The 13,574-nt window shown below is 30.9% G+C and overlaps 1 long non-coding RNA gene across 1 annotated transcript; it reads left to right on the top strand.

The window, feature by feature from the left end:
* Positions 1-9,761: 9,761 nt before the first annotated feature.
* On the top strand, positions 9,762-13,303 carry LOC133794050 (uncharacterized). Its single transcript, XR_009875100.1, has 4 exons — positions 9,762-9,880; positions 10,159-10,248; positions 10,884-10,960; positions 13,112-13,303. It is a non-coding gene; the product is annotated as an uncharacterized LOC133794050 (long non-coding RNA).
* Positions 13,304-13,574: the final 271 nt, after the last annotated feature.

The raw sequence follows: 13,574 nt of genomic DNA, 5'->3' as shown, positions 1-13,574 counted from the left end.
GGGTCATGTACGTAATATGGGATTGAGAGAAATGCCTCACTTGCTTTAAGTACAAGTGGGAGATTGTTAGGAGTGTGTCCTAAAAGCATGTAAAAGACATTTGTTTTTTCTGTGAATAAATAAATACAATGGTTTATTTTTGTTATTATATTTAAATTATTAAATTATTGTTTGAATAATTTTGTAAATATCAGAAAAATTCCATATTCATTATTGAGGATGTGATCTTGTATAAGTACAAGAGAATTACGATCACATGAATGAATAAAAATAGTCAACAATAACAAATTAAAGTTATGGAATTCTTTAATTGGAGTTCTAAGTACGGTTTATTGAGTATCATAATGATACAAATAATCTAGATTCGGATTATAGATGTGGTAAGACATCTCGGTAAATGTGCTTTATATAATATGATTATATATGACAAGGACCAATATGAATTAAAATTTTTATCCAAAAATCATTTAACAATAAAGACTTGTAATTCATATCATAACTAATGATCATTTATAGATCAACCTAAATCCTGAGTGTTCATGAACTCCTGTTCATGTTTATTAAATCTTTTGATTCATTCGTTAAGGTCTCTTCAAAGAATGAGGCTAATGACTTTTGTTTTGGAGATTTAATATCATGGATGGCTGGGAACATGTATCAACAATACGGTATCTAATCTTTCCTAATAGATCGTATATTAGTTCCCTTAAGGGTTAATTCTGGAACTGAATGATTTTGATCTCAAATCTATAATTAGATTATAGATTAATTATTCACTAGTGAATTAATGGTACTTAAGGAATAAGAAGTAAATTAGAAAGGTAAAATGGTAATTCTTCCATTCTAATTTATGAACTAATTAATTAGAGGGTTGAACTATTATAAGATGGTTATTTCAATGGATGACTTAAGAAAATATTTCTGTAAAAGTATATCTATAACATAAAGAGTGCAATTCTGAATTTATAGTGGAGTAATATCAGAATTAATAAATTAACGATTATAATTAAAGAGTTTAATTATTTAGTTTCGATTTATTGGAGCTTAATGTTATAGGTCCATGGTCCCCGAAATGGCTCAAACAAACATTGACAAAGGTAAATACAAAAAATGGGCAAAAATGACTTATGTGATAAGTAAAATTTTTTCTATGTATCAAACATAATTATTGTATAATTATGTGTGATTAATTAATTAAGAATTAATTAATTATTTGATTTAACAAAAATATAATTAATTTTGAATTAATTTATTTTTGGGATTTTTGGTATTTAAATAATAATAAAAATTGGGAAAAATCACATGCCATCACTGGCATGTGGTACACGTGTAGCACAGTACACAGTCACTGTGCTACACGCATAAGAGACTGGGCAGTTTGTTGATTCCACAATTTTAGTTATTTAAATATTAAATAAATAATTAGATATTGTAATATGATTAAAATATTATTATTTAAACAAAAATCTGATAACTGATTAGTTATTTTCAAATTGTTTAAAATAACTAAGATTTTATTTTAATATATAGGATATATTAAATATATGATATCAGTTTTTCAGAACGTAACTTTTCAGGGATAGAAAAATATCTTGAAATCTCTCTTAGAAAGAGAGAATAGTGATACATACAAAAGTCACTGTTCTTCATAAAACCTAGATCCAAACTTTATCAGATCTCATGTGTTGAGAACATCTGATAAATAGATTTTGCCTATTATTTGTATAGCGAGCCCACACTCGTTCTTTGTGTGCTGAGAACATTTTGGAAGATCTTGGTGTGAGATCTCAAGGATTTTGCCATACAAAAAAGTAGCAGCAAGGAAGGACCTGAGGTAATTTTTCTATTCATGTCTTTGATTCAATATATATATGCATGTAAAGAAGTAGATCTAGAAATCTTATGGGATTAAATTAACAATTTGATTGTTGTTCCGCTGCGTATAATCTCTGATTTGATCAATAAAAACCAATAGTACCTTGGATAAAATCATCTAGATAGTCTCAATTAATTGATTCAATTATCAATTAGAATTATCAAAGTTGACCAATTCAATTTTGGATAGTTTCACAGAGTTATACAATTTAGAGAAGAAAAGAGAAATTATGACATATTTATTAATTAAAATAAATTGGTATCTAAATTAATAAATAAGTTTAAATCAAGGTTCAAATTATAAATAATTAATTTGATAAATGATTTGAATAATTATTTAATTAATTAAATCAATAGAAAATAATACATGCCTTCATTTTAAGTCCAACAGGCTTATAATTAAATGAGAAATTTCACGGGCCTAAAGCCCATGATAATTTCGACCTAGGGCTGTTAATTGGCTATTATTTTATTGATTTTTTAATTAAATAAATGACCTAATTGAGTCTATAAAATGAGTACTAAGTGAGAGATGAAATCAGATTTCTGAAACATAAGTTTCTGAGAAGATCAAAAGATCTATTAGGTTTTAGATTCTCTCTACTGTATAAGTCCTTTTCTAAGTCTCAAATTTTCTCTTCTATTCTTCTTCTCTTTTTGTATATCTCATGTGTTGAGAATTTCTCATCCTAGTCTAGGTGATTCCAAGGATACTTTGGAAGGTTGTGAAGTAAATTGAAGAACGATTCAATTTCTTGGTAATACTCTGCGACATAAATGATACAAGGGTTAGAGAAACTGAATGAATGACTCATTCATTCTGCTGTGTATAATGTAAGTGTTCTTATCATTATTTCTATTTGAATTCAATTTTAGAAACATGTTCTAGGTTGTCTCATATTAACTTGTTTAATATTAGATCCACATAAAAATAAATAAAGATCCTGTATAAGTTTTCCCAACACAATGTTCTTTCTTTTAAATCCCTTAGAAGTAGTATTGACATCGCTTTAACACTTTTTTTCTTTCTTTCTGAAATCCCTTCAGAAGTGTTATAACAGATCCCCCCATTCTTCAGCTTCAATTATTTTGAACTCAGCTCCAAGAATGAAGCTTCAAACCCCAACAAAAATCTGCAATGAAGACAAGAGAGTAGAACCAACAACAACAAAAACTCTCTGCAAAAAATCAGTACGTTAGTTCCAAGTCCAAGACCCCAAAACGACCAGTATATATGTTCAGCTCACTAATCCTAACAGAACCATTAATAATCACTTAACCAGAATTAGTTAAAGCTAACTGAAAACTTATCCTACGTGATAAGTGAAAACACTGAGATCACCATATACAACAAACGCACATAGATGCATTTGGGATCATAATTTTTCATTCAGAAAAACACCTGCACAAAACATGGTTATTACAATCTCCCCTTGACAAATTATGATCAATGAACAAAACACAAAGTAGGTGAACTGTAACCATTACCAGAACTAAAATAAGAAAAGTACCATGTCAAGTGAAAAACATAATTGTTCAAATAACACAAACAAAACTAAAACTAAATAGAACAGAATATAAAGAGAGACAACAAAAGTCATGAAAACATAAAAAAAAAAATGAGAATCCAAATAATCTTCAACTTCTCCCCCTCAGTGATCATAATCAAGGAAATACTTTATGTTGGTATTAACTGATCAAATCAAAGGTACGCAGCGAAATATATGGACCCATTTTAATAAATATTAATACCAGCTAGGATCATACACATATATAAATATTAAATCACATACAAATAGATCAGGGATCACCTCTTGTAGCCTATCAATTGTCCTTGAGTCTTTTTGTATAAATCAACAATCTTCCTATCTAGTGTTCTGAGATCTCACACCCTGATCTTCCAGACCAATCCTTAAACACACAAGGACGTGTGTGAGCACGTAGGATTCAAAAGGTTGATTTATGTGACTCCCTAGATGTACCCAACACATGAGATCTAGAGAGTTTTGACATAGAGAAGGTTTTGAATAGTTTTCAGGTTTAGAGAAAACTATCGCTTTAGAGAGAGAGAGTCTGTATATTTTTATTATTCAAAATAATAATAAAGCCCTTATTATGAAAATCACGTACAATCAGACTTATAAAGATATTTAATCTAATTAAATAATCTTTATTTAATTAAAATATAATTTAAATTAAAATTAATTAGATATTTATTTAAATCATATTTAAAAAGAATAATTAAATAACTAATTAAAAAACTTATTTGAAATTCAAAATTCAAATCTCAGGGATAAAAATCCTTGATGCTAGACGCCACACACTATACAATACAGTGTGTGTCGCCCAGCCCTATTAGGGTTTCCCTAATTTTCTCATTTGTTTATTTAATCAACTTTTAAGACAATATATTTATCCCAACATAAATATCAGTTAATTCAAAATTAACTTTATCTTAAAATATCAGTTATAAATTAAATCAATAAATATCATATTATAAATAAGATATTTATTATTCTCTCTCTTTATATTAATCAAAACAAGATTAATATTAATTTCAACCTATAGTTTTTCAAAATAAAAACTATATAGTTAAATAATTTATTAATTCACAATTAATCAATTACCCATAATTTTCACATAATTATTTTCTTGCCCTAGAAAATTAATTCATTTGCAATTTAGTCATTTATCTTTACAAATCTTTCTTTTGACATCTTTACCCTTGACAGTGTAGGACAGAGGTGATCTGGGGACCATATACCTATAATACGATGCTCCAATAAACCAGATTATTAATTATACTCTTTAATCTAATAATCTTATTTATTAATTCCATGATTACTCCACTATAAATATGGAATTGCACTCTAAGTATTTATAGAATTATATTTATAGAGTTTTCTCTAGTAGTCCATTGATATAATCAATATATGTAGTTCTGTCCTCCATTATTTGTTCGTTAATTAGAGCTGGTCAAAATTATCGTTTTACCCTTCTAATTACCTATTGATCCTTAAGTACCATTAATTCACTAGCGAATAATTAATCTATAATCTAATAATAGATTTGAGCTCAATAACTATTCAGTTTCAGAATTAACCCTTAAGGGAACCAATATTCGATCCGTTAGGAAAGCATGGATTCCAATATTGTAATTCATGTTCCCAGCCATCCATGATATTGAATCTCCAAAACAAAATTCATTAGCCTCATTATTCTAAGAGACCTTAATGAGTGAATCAAAAGATCCAAAAAACATAAACAGGAGTTCATGAATACTCAGGATTTAGACTGATCTAAAAATGATCATCTATTATGATAAGAATTAAATCTTTACGGCAAACGACAAGTTTATAAAGATAATTAGTTATCATTGGTCTTGTCATATATAATCTCTATTATATACAACATCTTTACTAAGATGTTTATCCACATCAGTAATCCGAATCTAGATTACTTGCATCTCGTATGCTTAGCAAACTGTACTAGTAACCATTCATTAAAGATTCCATACTTTAATATGTTACTGACTATTTCATTCATTATATATGATCTTAATTCTCTTGTACTAATACAAGATTATATTCTCTTGGATGAATAGGGAATTTTCTTGATATTATTATATAATTAATTCAAATAATAATTATAACATTCAAATATAATAAAATTGTAATTTTATTTAAAACGAATAAAATGTCTTTACATGCTTTTGGGGCATTAATCCTAACAATCTCCCACTTGCCCTCAAAGCAAGTGAGACATCTCCCTTAATCCTATATTGCGCACGTGACCCATGAACGACTTTACAGGAAGTGTATTGGTTAATGGGTCAGCCAGGTTCTGTTTCGACACTATCTTCATAACAGCCACATCACCTCGGTGTACAATCTCTCTTACCAGTTGGTATTTCCTTTCTATATGATTCCCTCTCTTGTGGCTTCTCGGTTCTTTGGAATTAGCTACTGCTCCACTATTGTCACAGTACAGGATTAGTGGCTCATCCATATCTGGAACAATTTCCAAATCAGTGTAGAACTTACTCAACCAAATCGCCTCCTTAGCTGCTTCACAAGCTGCTATGTATTCGACTTCCATGGTTGAATCAACTATGCTGGATTGTTTAATGCTTCTCCAGACAATAACTCCTCCACCAAGAGTGAACAATGACCCAGAAGTCGATTTTCAACTGTCTTTCTCTGATTGGAAATCAGAATCAGTGTATCCAGTAGGGTTTAGCTCACCCCCTGAATATACCAACATATAGTCTTTCGTTCTCCTAAGATACTTGAGAATGTGCTTTAGTGTAGTCCAATGTTCCAAACCACGATTTGATTGATAACGACTTACAATCCCAACCGCATAATATGTCGGGCCTAGTACACAACATAACATACAACAGACTCCCAATTGCTGAAGCATAGGGACACTTTCTCATATCCTCTTCCTCCTGAGGTGTCTTGGTACGTTGTTCCTTGGAGAGAGAAATTCCATGTCTCATTGGTAATTGACCTTTCTTGGAATTCTCCATAGAGAATCTTTCAAGCACCTTATCTATATAATTAGCCTGAGAAAGTGCCAAGAGCTTGTTCTTCCTATCCCTTAGGATTTAGATTCCCAGAACATAGCTTGCCTCGCTCAAATCTTTCAATTGGAACTTTTCAGCTAACCACTTCTTTACGTTTGACAATGTCTCTACATTGTTCCCAACGAGCAAAATGTTATCAACGTAAAGAACTAAGAAAACCACCACTTTTTCTTTGATGTATTTATACACACATGCTTCGTCGACATTCTATTCGAAGGCATATGTTTTAATTATTTCGTCAAAAGTGATATTCCAAGATCTAGATGCTTGCTTTAATCCATAAATGGATTTCAGCAACTTGCACACCTTTTGATCTTCCCCTTTCTTTATGAACCCTTCTGGTTGTACCATATAGATACTTTCATCAAGATAGCAATTTAGAAATGTTGTCTTGGCGTCCATTTGCCATATCTCATAATCATTGGCTGTAATGACCCAACTATTTCTAAGACCTTGGACCATTAAAACTACTAGACATAGCTACTATTTTGGGAAACATACATAAGAAATAACATAACTTTATTTAAAACCCCAAAATAAATATTGTGAAAAATACAAAGTAAAATATGAAATATAAAATACGGTATGGGTACCCATTGTTTAATACATAAAAACAAGCTTAAATTAATTAAATACTAATCGCGGAAATACATCAAAAAAACATAATTCAAAAGACTTAAAACTACCATCATCCTCGATTGTTCACGTAGTCCATTCAATCCATTCATCCTCAACAAACAAGCCAAGTTGCCATGAATCTTTCCGCCTTCCATATTCATTTTCCTGCATCAAGCTAAAAATAAAGGAATGAGCCTAATGCCCAGCAAGGAAAATCTACTAACACATAAATCATAAACATAAGACTTTATCATAAACATATACTATAAAACATATGACTATTAAAAAGGTATAACATATAGGACTACAATATTAATGGCCATTAACTCATTAACATGGCATGTGATAAACCATCTAGGCCCTCTGTCTACTAATTGAGGCAGGTTTGATCGCATGGTAGTATATGATAACCCATCTAGGTCCTCTGTCTACTAATCGAGGTAGGGTATATCATAACTCTAAACCATGAAAATGATAAAAATTCTTGGGGTTTGCTATCTAAGCAACTATAAGCCCCAAGCGACATACAAAATATATTGGGGTTTGCTATCTAAGAAACTATAAGCCCCAAATGACTACAAGACATATATATATATATATCATAGCATAAAGCATATCATAACATAAATATATCGACACATAAAATCTATCCTATTTTCCTTACCAAAGACAGGATATTTGAGAACAAGAACGGGATTGGAACACTCCTAAAACCAACAGTAAGAATGGTGAGTATTTCTAAAGAATGAATATGAAAAGGGAACTAAACCATCCAAGTAGAAACTTACCGAAAAGAACCTTAAGTTTCAAGAAACTTAAATACCTAACCAAGAATCATAAACAAGAGTTAGGATTTGAAAAGAAAATAAAAGAAAACTAAAGAACTATGAAGAACTTGAACTTGAGGATAAGAATACCTTGGTTGAACTAGAACCCGATCTACACCTCGATACCGAAATAACACTATATCTCACTTCCCAAGTATTTAGAAAATCTTAGAATGATAAAGCTTTTAACCCAAACACCCAAGTGTTTCTTTCTATGATAACCTTAGCAGCTTGGAGGCTCTGAAGACTGCTTGAAGAATGAAGAAAATGGCTAAGTACTAGGTCCTATTTATGGAGTTCAAGGAGTGAAACTAACCCCTTTTAATTTGAATAAATAAATGAATATAAAATAAAAAAGATTTGAATTTTCGTTCAACAAATGCCTAGAACTCGGTCAAAATCGTTCAAAGGCAAGTCCAAGAGGTTAAGGGATGTTTTAAGCTCGGATTCCACGAAGTTCAAAAATGCAAGGGTGGGCTCGATATATCACCCCCTATAGGCGATATATCGCCTCCACTATGTTCCCGAGCCTCCGTTCGATCGTTCGTGCGAAGTTGATGTGTTTTCCGTATCTTCCGTAGGCGATATATCGATTCCTATAGCTACAATATACCGGCATATGTTGATATATCAAACACGTATTTTCACTTATTCAACATATTTAAAATTGATTAAACAACTTGTCTGAGTCTAAACATGATTCTAGCAGGTGCTGGAAGGTTCTAGAGCTTCTAGATTCTTCTTTTACTAAATTATTTACTTAAAATGCTTAAATCCTCCAATAAACATGATTGCAACAAGTGTCATGCTCTTAAATTCTATCTAAACCTTAGGTTATAATGAATAATATTTCTAAAACAAACAATAATAATCAAACCTTATGTTATAATTAATATTTCTAAACTATAGGTTAAACTTATAAAATTCATAAGTGTTGATATGAGTTTCCAACTAAGTCCCGGCTTTAACCAACACTACTACAAAGTACCCTTTACGGGACACTTTTTTAGGACTCGCACATAAATGCAAGTCCTTAAAAATATTTATGGAGTTTTTAGGACACTCATTGAGAGTCCTGAAAAAACACAATTTAGGACTCGCAATGAGTGTCCTAAAAAAATATGCGAGTGCTAAAAAAATCTGGGCTAAAAATTGAGTGTTTTACTTAACAATTTTAAGGACTTACTTTGGGAGTCTTAATACTCTTTAAGGACTCACTTTGCGAGTCCTAAAAACAACTGGGCTGAAAGTAATAGTTGAAAGTAAGTTATTTATATATGGTTAAATGTTTTAATAATTTCTTAAAAAAATTATAAGTTGTTATTTTTTAAATATACTTAAAAAATAAAAACTAATAGTATATCATTAATATTTTATTGTATTATTTTGTCTTAATATCATTACACTTTGTATTTATATATTTTTATAATAATAACTATATATTTTTTTAACAAACAATAATAATAATAACTAAACCCTATCCCTCAACCTCAACCTCAATCTCAATCTCACTCTCTCTCTCTTGTTCTTTTCCTCAACTCAAAAACTAGCCCTCCTCTTTGACGGTGTGCATGGGTCACGGCGAGGTGGGTGGCTGGTGGTCGGATCACGACGGCGTGCTCGATGCAGAGGCAGGGGGCTCGTCTCTCTGACTCCTTCATCCTCCCATCTCTCGCTCTGCCTGGGCTTGATGACGGCTAGGGGTTCAAGGGCTCGACAACAGCTGGGAGCTCAGGGGGTGGGCTCGACGGCGAGTGGGGTTCTCCGGGCTGGCTGGGCTCGACGGTGCGGGGGTCTCGGGGGGTGGGATCGATCGTGCAAGGACGACGCAGGGAGGGGTTCGGGTTGGGCTGGGTTGGGTCTGGGTCGACTGTGCAGGGAGGGGCTCGGGCTGGGACGGTGGCTGGGCTCGGCAGGGACGGTGGCTGGGCTTGGGGCTACTGCTACCGCACCAATTATTCCTGAAAACATGGTAGGAGGAAGCTCTCACTTGTTTGTTTCTTTATTTCTTTTGTTGGGGTTTGATTTATTGTATTTTGTGCTTTGGACAACCTATTTCTTAGCACATACATTCCTGGTATACACCATTGATAAATGTGGATTTATCAAACCTTTTGTTATGATATCAAATGTTAGAGCTAGAGCTTTATAAATTCTTGGTTTAGTTGGTTGCAACTTCATTATGAGTTTCTCTTTGTTTAAACTCCTAGAGACTCACATTTAAATAAATGGCTATCAACTAATATTCAGGGAATTTTTCCGCACCTCAAGTTGATGACTTGGACCATGGAAAATTGCAGCTCAGACCAAGCAAAGAGAACGGCGGTCATCACACTAAAGGTTTGCAGAATTGGGAAGATAACTTACATGTTCTGACCTTTTTGTATTCTTTGAAATAGTATGCATATTTTTTACAATAGAATCAATCTCATGTTTGATGTCTTAATCGAATTTTAAAATGAAAGGGAAAGGAACCATATAATGTGAAATAGGGTATCTATGTGTAGCTGTGTGTAATTATTGATTTTTTTTGTCGCTTCTTTAATGGCTACTACTTGTATTTTGCTACTAGTTTTTGGTATATTTCTTGACTGGATTTTGATGCATTTTGCAACCGGTTTGAATGGATTAATATGATTAATTTGGTCAATTCTGAATTGATTGATATTTTTGGGCTTAAAATTGAGTTTTGCTTTTGTAGCTTTTTGAAATATGGGAACTAGCAAAACGAAAGTAAATTTAAGAAGATTACTTGCTGCTGCGCCTAAACAGCAGAACAAAGGAAAGCTTGTTCATGTATTCTTTTTCAACTCTCAACTTCTGTAGTTTTTGTTTTTGGTAATGGGTGTGTGATTAAATGGGTTTAAGTTTGGAATTAGCATCATTTTTTGCCCCCTTTTTCTATCGTTAGCCAATCTTTTTGCGGTTTCTGTAACTCAACTAAGTTGAATTTTATTTATTGTATTTCTCGATAGGCTTTTGGGCCATAGCAATATCTAATAGAGCAAAAATGTGCGTCTGTATAAAGGAAGTTGAAGAGCTATGGAAGCAGGTATGAGTATAACTTAGTACTCTTTTCATGTTAACCTTTTCATCTCTCTCTTTTTTTTTTAATCTTTAAGAAGTTTTTCAGGGAAATGTTTTTCAAATAAATGAGGTGTTGATTTCTATTAGACAATTTTTTCCATTAAGGATTTTGAAACCATTTCAATAAAAATTGACCCCTAGTCTAGTTCATCATCCATGATTTATGAGTTACATGACATTATATTTTAATATTTATTCAAATCTAACGTAGCTCTTGATATCTATTTTTAAACTTAGAGTGGATAATGTCTTATTCTGAGTTTGTCTCTTAACAATAGAACTAGTAATTGATTTGGTAATTATGTTTCCCTTTGATCAAATGAAGGAATGTGTATGTGTTTATTCTCTAATTGCTTTAGTATTGCACTTTAGTGGAGTTTGAATATCTTAGATATTCATCCGTAGTGAAGTAGGTTCTGGGAATTCTGTGTGCTGCGGTGATAACGAAAGATTGAGAACTTGCATGTCTTAGTGAAGTAGGTTCTGAGAATTTTGTGTGCTGCGGTGATATATGGATGAAAACCTGTGTGTTGTTTGATTTGTTTGACATGTTGGTGTTGATTGTGACAGATGGCTAGGCTAGTAAATTAGGGGATATGCTGTCCGATTTTCTATAGATTTTTTTGTACTTAGTTTTGTGTGGAAATATGAAAAAGTTGACTGCCATAATGATAAATTTGTGATTTGGATATTTAGCATTTGACGGTCTAATTAATAATTAAGTTGATTATAGAATTTTAAATACATACTTAGATCTGAGATAAATTTTTAATTACTAGAATAGGCTAAAAAAATTATGTTTAGTTGAAACCCACTATACATCCAAGATAGGATTCAAATTAGTAATTTTTCTTTCTTAATTAATCAAGTAATTAAGTAGTACTAATGTCTTATCACTTAAGCTCCTTCCCACTTGAACCATAACATCATAATAAATAATAAGCCGGCATTAAAGTTTTAACGAAATTAGAGATTAAGAGGTAGATTATGATTAAAAGGGTCTCTTAAAAGATGCTTAATTTAGTCAAAACTATTTGATTTGAATGCAATTTGCGTAGCTTAATTATGCATTTTCACTTTGATTTGATTGTTAAAAGCCAAATGATGATGATGATGTGTGCATTGTTTTTTTTGTTTAGTTATTATTTTATTTTATTTTTATTGTCGGCTAGGTGTATTATTGGCATCCATAAAGTTGGATCAATAGAAAGTAAAAATTGTATTATCATATTGTCAAAATAGAGAAAGATAGATGAGATTTGTGGCTTTGACATGAGTCAAATATATGAGAAAAAAGAGAAATACATTATAATACAACTCTATCATTTCTTAATAATAATAATAATAAAATCAATGCTATCACGAAGTTTTGGCAAATTAACAAATTATTTTTTCAGAAGATATACATGCTAATTAATAATAATTGATAGAGCTAAAAGTTTTTCTTAAGGGACTAATTGCATTTAAAAAATGAGACTTTTTTTTAACAAATTTTCATAAAATTTTATGTTAATATCTATTTTGTTTACAAATTTAAAATACAAAGAGAAAATTAGGGGAAGTTGAGCTCCCATACTTAGTAAGTGCCGGATTATATTACAAAGTTATAACAAAATTAAATAGTATAATTATTAAAATTTTGCTACAAATTTAGTTTGCTATTGTGCAATGGAGACTAACTGAGGTCTGTCAAAGATTGGAGCATGATCTTGTGATCCAGAGTTTTAATGGTATATTTTGCTATTGTTTTAATGGTATATTTTCTGTATTATGCAACTAGTTTTTTTGGTGTATTTTGTGACAAATTTTTGGTGTATTTTGTTAACTAAGTTGAATGGATTAATATGGTATATTTATGGTCTATTTTGTTGCTGATTTTTGTGTAGTTTGCTACTGTTTTAAAATACCTCTATGTACTGGATGAATAACATTTTATGAAATAGTACTATCTAACAAGAAATTGTTTGCTCCTTGACTATATGAATACCTATAATGATAATGATAGTTTAATTATCGCATTTATTATATATATATTTATAATTGTTGTGTGTCTACTTATTTATAAGTTTGAATTATAATATATTTATAATTAAAGAATTTTTTTTATAATGTGCAGGTCTATATTGAGATGCATTTCTTTGGCGCAATACTAGACAACATTGACAGTTGAAGTTTTTAGAATAAAAATATATTTCACTAACATTGGATACATTTCTTGTTTAATATTTAGTGATGATAAAATTTGATTGTAGTATAAACTATCATGTAATATGATTTTGTAAGCCGAGTAGACTAAATACTGAAATTATATTTTTAAGTAATTAATAAAAAAATATTTTGTTGTATTTTCTTATGAAATTTTAGAAATCTAACATATATAATACATTTTGGACACTCAAAGGGATATATTTTTTCTAAATCAAAATGAAAATTATAGTTGCATTTAAAAAAAAAAAAATACTTTTAAGGGCATGCAAAGCGAGTCCTAAAAAATTACTTAAAGGCACTCAACCAGATTTTTTAGGGCTCGCATTCTTTTAGGACTTGCAATGCGAGTCCTAAAAACTTAATTAAAGGCA

Source organism: Humulus lupulus, chromosome 8 (genome assembly GCF_963169125.1).
Source record: "Humulus lupulus chromosome 8, drHumLupu1.1, whole genome shotgun sequence".
Taxonomy (NCBI): Eukaryota; Viridiplantae; Streptophyta; class Magnoliopsida; order Rosales; family Cannabaceae; genus Humulus; species Humulus lupulus.
The sequence above is the reverse complement of the archived record's forward strand: the minus strand, read 5'-3'. Positions and strand labels throughout refer to the sequence as shown.